Here is a 6,816-nt window from a genome sequence, read left to right on the forward strand (position 1 = left end):
AAATGATGAGAGCAAAGTCTAGGTCAGTGGCAGTGGGGTAAGAGAGGAAGGGACTGATACGAGAGATTTTTTTCAAAGTGAAATAAAGAAAACTTGATAAGTGGCTACATGTGGGCATTGGAGACGTCAAGACTATTCTAGACTTTCTGACTTGAACCATATTGATGGTGATGCCATTAGCAATGTAAGTTAGTAGAAGAAGCAGATTTGGAATAGGGAAGATAAGTTCTACATATATTGAATTTGAGTTGCCTAAAGGATATCATTTCCTGCTGTTGTTTCATTTGATTTTTTTAGTGAAGCTCCTCCCTCTCATTTTCTTTTATGTTTCTACTTGGATCACAGAGAGGAAACTGGAGTAATATGAACAACACTCACGTTTCTGGTGGACATGACAGAGAGCAAAATAGTTTAACCTAGAGATAACCAGGAATCAATCCATCATTCCCTGGGCTGCACACTGGCAGTCTGACTTTGAAATATTTGAGCAAACTTAGATTAAAACTCTAGGGAAGATCTCTTCTCAAAGGATTTCTGTACCTACCTTTAAAAAATACTATAAAGCAATGCAATTTTATTTAAATGTGCTTTCCCAAATTCATATACAAAAGATGGTAATCAAAAACATCTAAAAAGGTTTGGAGATGACCCTTTACCAAAACAAGGGTCAAGCTTTGGGTCTTGCCAAGAGATGGTCTTTTTTCATGGTTTAGATAGTAATTTCTTCATTTTGAGTCATGGCTTGTTCCCTTACAGCAGGAAGAGGACCTGAGGCCAAGTTCATACTCTGCTGCACTGGTGGACTGTTGGGGGCTATAATGTTCATCTGAGAGGGCATGGCCTTCCTGGGGTCCTGCCATGTTGTCTGATCAATGTGATTTAAGAAATATCGCTCGCCAGAAGATGTCTTCGCCATCTCCCAGCTTGCTGGCAGAGGTACATCATCAGGTATCTCCAAAGAGGACTGTTGAAGATGTTGAGCTGTGGGTGTAGCAGCTGGGCCAGACTACTCCAGTGGGAGTCCCAGGAGAAACAGCTCCCAACTGCAGAGAAGCTGGAGAGGAATGAGCTGAAACATACTATGAAGTCAGGGCTCCTGTAGTGCCTTTGTCAGTACTGGCCTGTCCGGAGTGGGATTTGGGCTCCTGCGGCTTGAAGGAGTCAGGCAGCTTCCAGAGCCTCATGGGCACTGTCTGGGGTATGTTGGCCATCTTAGGGTTCATGACGGCACTCAAAAGCGCCTCCAGGTCGGTCTCCAAGTCCTCCTGGACGTGCATGATCTGGTGCCCGGTGAAGAATGCCTATGGCGCCGTCTGGGTCGCTGGGAAGGTTGGGGTGCTGGTTGCCTGGGCCCGGAAGGCGGATCTTGCCCCTGGGAGGATTGCGTAGGCGGCTGCCCTTGGCCCTAGAGGGCCGATAGAGATGGTGGCTACTGCCCAGGATCCACAGCTTCTGCCTTCCGCGACATGGAACTCTGACCAGGCGAGCGAGGGCTCCGCCAGGACTCCCCGGCTTGATGGGCCAAGATGACAAAGGTGGCAAGGGTTTCGGGCCAGATGGCGCTGGGTGGCTGGAGCGGCCCTCTTCTCTCTCTCAGGGCCGCTGGGTGGGTAGGGGGGTGCGCCACGGCCCCTCAACCCCCATCCTGCCCCTCCGCCCCACGCTGCTCCCTGGCTGTACTGACTGGTCTGTGTACCTACTTTTGATAAGCTTCATGAAGTCACTAGAGCCATTTAATTTCTCAAACAAGAATAACCACCCCACAGGTTAACTCTTAAGGACTTGCAAAAGTTAATTAAGATAAAACGCTTCTTTTTCCTTAGAAGCCAAGGGTTTGTCCCACAAAGATAAATCAAGTATTTTTTTTCTTGAATTTATTTTTCTGTCAAGCCATTTTTATTTATTATGTCCAATGCCACTGAACTCTTTAATTTCTATAGATTCTAAAAATAAATCCCCTAGAGGAGAAAAAATAATGAACAAATAGAGAAAATAAGCCAACACCATGACATGGAGCAGCATGCACAACTGGCTATGCTCTAATAAACAGCATCCAAGAAGACACTGGGTTCTTAAGAACATTTCCTTAATTACCGTCATGATCTGTGCCTTTCAAGAATAACAGTATGTGCAGTATTTTATCATTGGCAGTAAGATCTCTATTTTCATTAGGGTTTTTCAAGTCATGACATGTAAACAAAGATGTCTGTCATACATTCCTAGGAAAGTGAGATAAGAAACCTTTCAGCTACAAAGTGTTTATCATTTTGAAAATGTTTTAACATAAATGATAGATTTATGAAACTTTAAATGAAACGTCAAGAATTCTAGCATACTCAAAAGTTTCAAGGTATAGATGATTTTGTTTTTGTTTCCACTAACCCAGAGCAAGTTATTTCTTTTGCTTTTGGCAACTCCACCACCAATTTCCTCTTCGTTTAATTTAGTTTATTTTGTGTAATGAGCAAAGCTTGTAACTCAATCTTCCCGGATCCTTTTTTTTTTTTTTTTTTTTAAATGTTCTCTCCTTGAACTATCTCCCAGTTTCCTCTGTTCTAAAACTGGTGTAATGTAATTTTGATTCTGAATGTTATTTGGGGTGAGAAAACAAACTGAGATTGAAACTCTAATGGGAAAAAGAGAAAATGCCATAATACCTATTTGCCTGTACTTCGTATTTCTCTTTCTCAAGAGACATTTGCTCGACTTATAACTTGGCTTTCTACTATTGTATTCTTCCTCTGTTTGTGCCCAGAAACTTCACACTGATTCCACACCTTTCAGTCTTCTAGATCAACCCTGGATCTGATTTAGTAGATAAAAAAAATAGAGATTAGAAAAAGAAATGTAAAATAGCATGAGGAAACTGCAGAAAAAGAAAAACAAAGAGGGAACCAGAATATCTGAACATGGACCCAATCGAATTTATAAAGCAGATAAACTCTTATCTTGGTGCTTTCTGTTTCTATTCAACCTCCTTTCCCATCCCCACCCTCCTACATTTTCACTTTCCCCCTGTTCATGCCTAGCCTTCTTACAGGGCCTTGCCATTTGCTGTCTCATCAAAACTGCCTTGCCATTTGCTGTTTCCTCTAGTAGAAATATTAGTGGGCACATCTAAAAGTATTATCCTTGCCCCAGGCTTTTGCATTTTACTAAATGTCTATTGCAGACTAGAATGCTTTTGAGGCCCAAAGAATGAATTACTGATGATTTAATGGAATTTGATTCACCATTTCTATAACGGTGTTCTTTGTGTCACTACTTCCATACCTCTCACTTTCATATATGCTTCCCCACAAAAAACTCATTCTGCTAGCTATCTCAGTATGACCAGGCTTTGTACTTGGTCAATTCCCAGAAGATGTTAGTACTCTCACCAGGAAAGTATGTGGTGGATAAGTGTGTGGGGGGTTGCGGGAGGGAGGACAATACCTAAATGTACACACACACACACACTCAAGAAGGGACAGATTGCAAACTTTACTGAGAGCTATAATTCCATTCTCAGAGTGATAAAGACCCTTCCAATCCATCCAAACAACAAACAATAACATAAGAACCTCTCCCACAAGAGACATTTGCTCGACCATTGCATTCAGGGAAAGAGGATTTTTAACTGTTTTAAGAAACTCATCTTGTATCTATAATCACCTGATTGCTAGCTTATTCTTGAATTCTTTTACAGTGAAATATGATTATCATATCTGTGATGCAGGCTTAAAAACACGCTTTTTAAGAGTTATACAGAATCTAACTGTTCGGCAAGTCTCTCTCTCTCCCTCTCTTGTGGGCCCATGCGTGCGCGCGTGCGTGAGGGTGTGTGTGTGTATTCTATTTGATTTAGCTTTTCTCCATTTTTGCAGGGGAATAGTATGTACTATAGGGGCAGATACTTTTGCCTTGTTGCTCTAGGAAACTCTAGGAGACAACCAAGATAGCCTTCAGAAATATGAGAGGAGAGAAGGACTACATAGAGGCTTAACTCTATTTAAGGCCACCTTGGTCTTAAAGATGGACTGGGGAAAAAGAAGGAGAAAGAGGGAGAGAAAATACTAACCTTGCCAGACCATAAGGAAATCATATGCTTTAGTATGAAGTTCTTCTATGATCCATTTGAAAAAGAACAGTTTGAATAAATAAAACACAGATAGAGGTATAATAAATTGGATTTATTATTATTGTCTACCAATATCTGTTCTCCCCTTTTTCCTGGGCACACAGCTTAGACTACATTTCCCAGCCTCTCTTGCCATTAGGTTAGACCATCTGACTAAATTCGCTCCAGTGGAATAGAGCAGAAGTTACATGTGTTAATTCCAAGACTTGCCCATAGAACCTCCACACATGCACTTCGGAACTTTATTTGACTCTCCACAGAAAGGAACGGTGAAAAACAAACCAACATTGGAAACCACATGTTGAAAGTAGAAAGGCCACCTAGTGACCTCCATATTCACCCTCGTTGCTGTACAAACAAGAATTGACCCTCTGTTGCATTTGAATCATTACATATTTGGGTTAATTTATTATAGCAGTTTAGTCTACCCTACTGTGATCCTTGAGAGTGTGATATCCACTACCATATGCAGCACAATGCACAGCATAGAATGGGTGCTCAATAAATAATTGTTGAATTAATGAGATACTACACCAGCCCCTTCATGAAAGATCTCCTAAAATGTGTAATTACTATGGAATGCTAAGTTGCAAAATTCCTTCATTCACACATAATTTTATTCATTTTAAATGGTAATTGATATTTAAGTATTGAACACTTATTTATTACCATCTTTTACAAGAAATCCTGATAAGGTAGATGATATTATCTTCATTTAACACATGAGGAAACTGAAACTCAGAGAGTTAAGGCACTTTTCCAAGGCCACACAGCTCCTACATAGCTAAGCCAGGATTCAAATTCAAACCTGTATGACTACAAAACTTTCCAATACATCATGCTTCCTTAAACATATGTTTGGTTTAATGCATTACATTTTAGTTTAGATCTGTAATCTTGAGGATATAATGATTCAGAGCAAAGTGTAATCACTTGAAACCTAGTAAGTCCCTCAATAAAGTTCTTAAACATGAGCTATATAATCTTACTGAATTAATATAACTATTTTATTAATCTGGTAATCAACTTATGACCTCTGACCTCTTACACTCTTTTTTTTTTTTTTTTTTTTCTTCTGAGAACGAGTCATCTTGCTCTGTTGCCCGGACTGGAGTGCAGTGGCGTGATCTCGGCTTACTGCAAGCTCCGCCTCCTGGGTTCGTGCCATTCTGCTGCCTCAGCCTCCCAAATGGCTGGGACTACAGGCGCCCGCCAAGACGCCAAGCTAATTTTTTGTATTTTTTGTAGAGACGGGGTTTCACTGTGTTAGCCAGGATGGTCTCAATCTCCTGACCTTGTGATCCACCCGCCTCAGCCTCCCAAAGCGCTGGAATTACAGGCATGAGCCACTGTGCCCGGCCAATGACCTCTTACACGCTAAGTGATATTTAAATATATAGTAAATATAGGCTCGGTATGGTGGCTCATGCCTGTAATCCGAGTGCTTTGGGAGGCTGAGCTGGGAGGAACTCTTGAGCCCAGGAGTTCAAAACCAGCCTGGGCAACATAATAAGACCCTGTCTCTATAAAAAAACAGGCCAGGTGTAGTGGCACATGCTTGTAGTCTCAGCTACTTGGGAGGCTGAGGTAGGAGGATTGCTTGAGCCTGGGAAGTCAAGGCTGCAGTAAGCCATGATTGTGCCATTGCATTCCATCCTGAGTGACAGAGTGAGACTCTGTCTCAAAATAGATAGATATAAATATAGATAGATAGATATAGGTATAGATATACAGAGAGAGTAAATATAGTAAAAACTCAGCTAGAAGGCTAGGTGACTGAATTTGAGACAGCATGGTGAGATGATTTCCTGCTGAAGCATCAGGAAGCAATGGAAAATGATTTGTATTTTAGTCCTCACATTTTTGGGATATCTTTCAAAATTCAGGAATTCATTTTCTGATCATAGAACAAACTGATGCAATGGTGTCCAAAACTACAGAAATATACTCTGGGTTTTTTTTAATTAGACATTGGAGTTGCAAATAGAAATATAAGAGTGCCTGGGGATTTCATCTCCACTGCTTTATCTTCTCTGCTGCCAGAGGTCCCAAGTGGCTCTGTCATAGCCTCTGTTACCCTGTGAACTGAAGGTACTGAGAGATCCATAGATAGGACATTGAGACATACCAGAAGCTGGGAAATGGACTAAGTGACCTTTTGAAGATGTGGCAGGAAACTCACTCAGGAGAAGTGGGCATTCCTGGATCCTTCTAAGAAGAATCTCTACAGAGATGTGATGGAGAAAACCTCCAGGAACTTGGCTTCTGTAGGAAACAAATAGGAAGATTGGAACATTGGAGATGAGTTCAAAAATCCTGGGAGAAATCTAAGAAGTTATATCATGGAGAGACTGTGTGAAAGTAAAGAAGGTAATCATCACGGGGAAACCTTCAGCCAGATTCCAAATCTTAATGTGAAGAAGAAAAGTCCTATCAGAGCAAAACCATGTGAATGTAGTGTGTGTGGAAAAGTTTTCATGTCATTCATCCCTTGATAGGCACATCATACGTCACACTACACAAACCGTGAGTGTGGGGAATGTGGAGATAAGTCACATAAATGTAAACAATGTGGGAAAGCCTTAATTTCTCTCAAGACTGTTCAAAGAAATAGAGTAACACACACTTTGATTTTCTCAGTTCATTTTGTAAACATCAGAGAACACACACAGGAGAGAAAGCTTATAAATGTAAAC

At 41.0% G+C, this 6,816-nt stretch overlaps 1 pseudogene; it reads right to left on the reverse strand.

The window, feature by feature from the left end:
- Window positions 1-618: 618 nt before the first annotated feature.
- LOC119620972 (transcriptional coactivator YAP1 pseudogene) lies at window positions 619-1,468 on the reverse strand (annotated as a pseudogene).
- Window positions 1,469-6,816: the final 5,348 nt, after the last annotated feature.

Source organism: Chlorocebus sabaeus, chromosome X (genome assembly GCF_047675955.1).
Source record: "Chlorocebus sabaeus isolate Y175 chromosome X, mChlSab1.0.hap1, whole genome shotgun sequence".
Taxonomy (NCBI): Eukaryota; Metazoa; Chordata; class Mammalia; order Primates; family Cercopithecidae; genus Chlorocebus; species Chlorocebus sabaeus.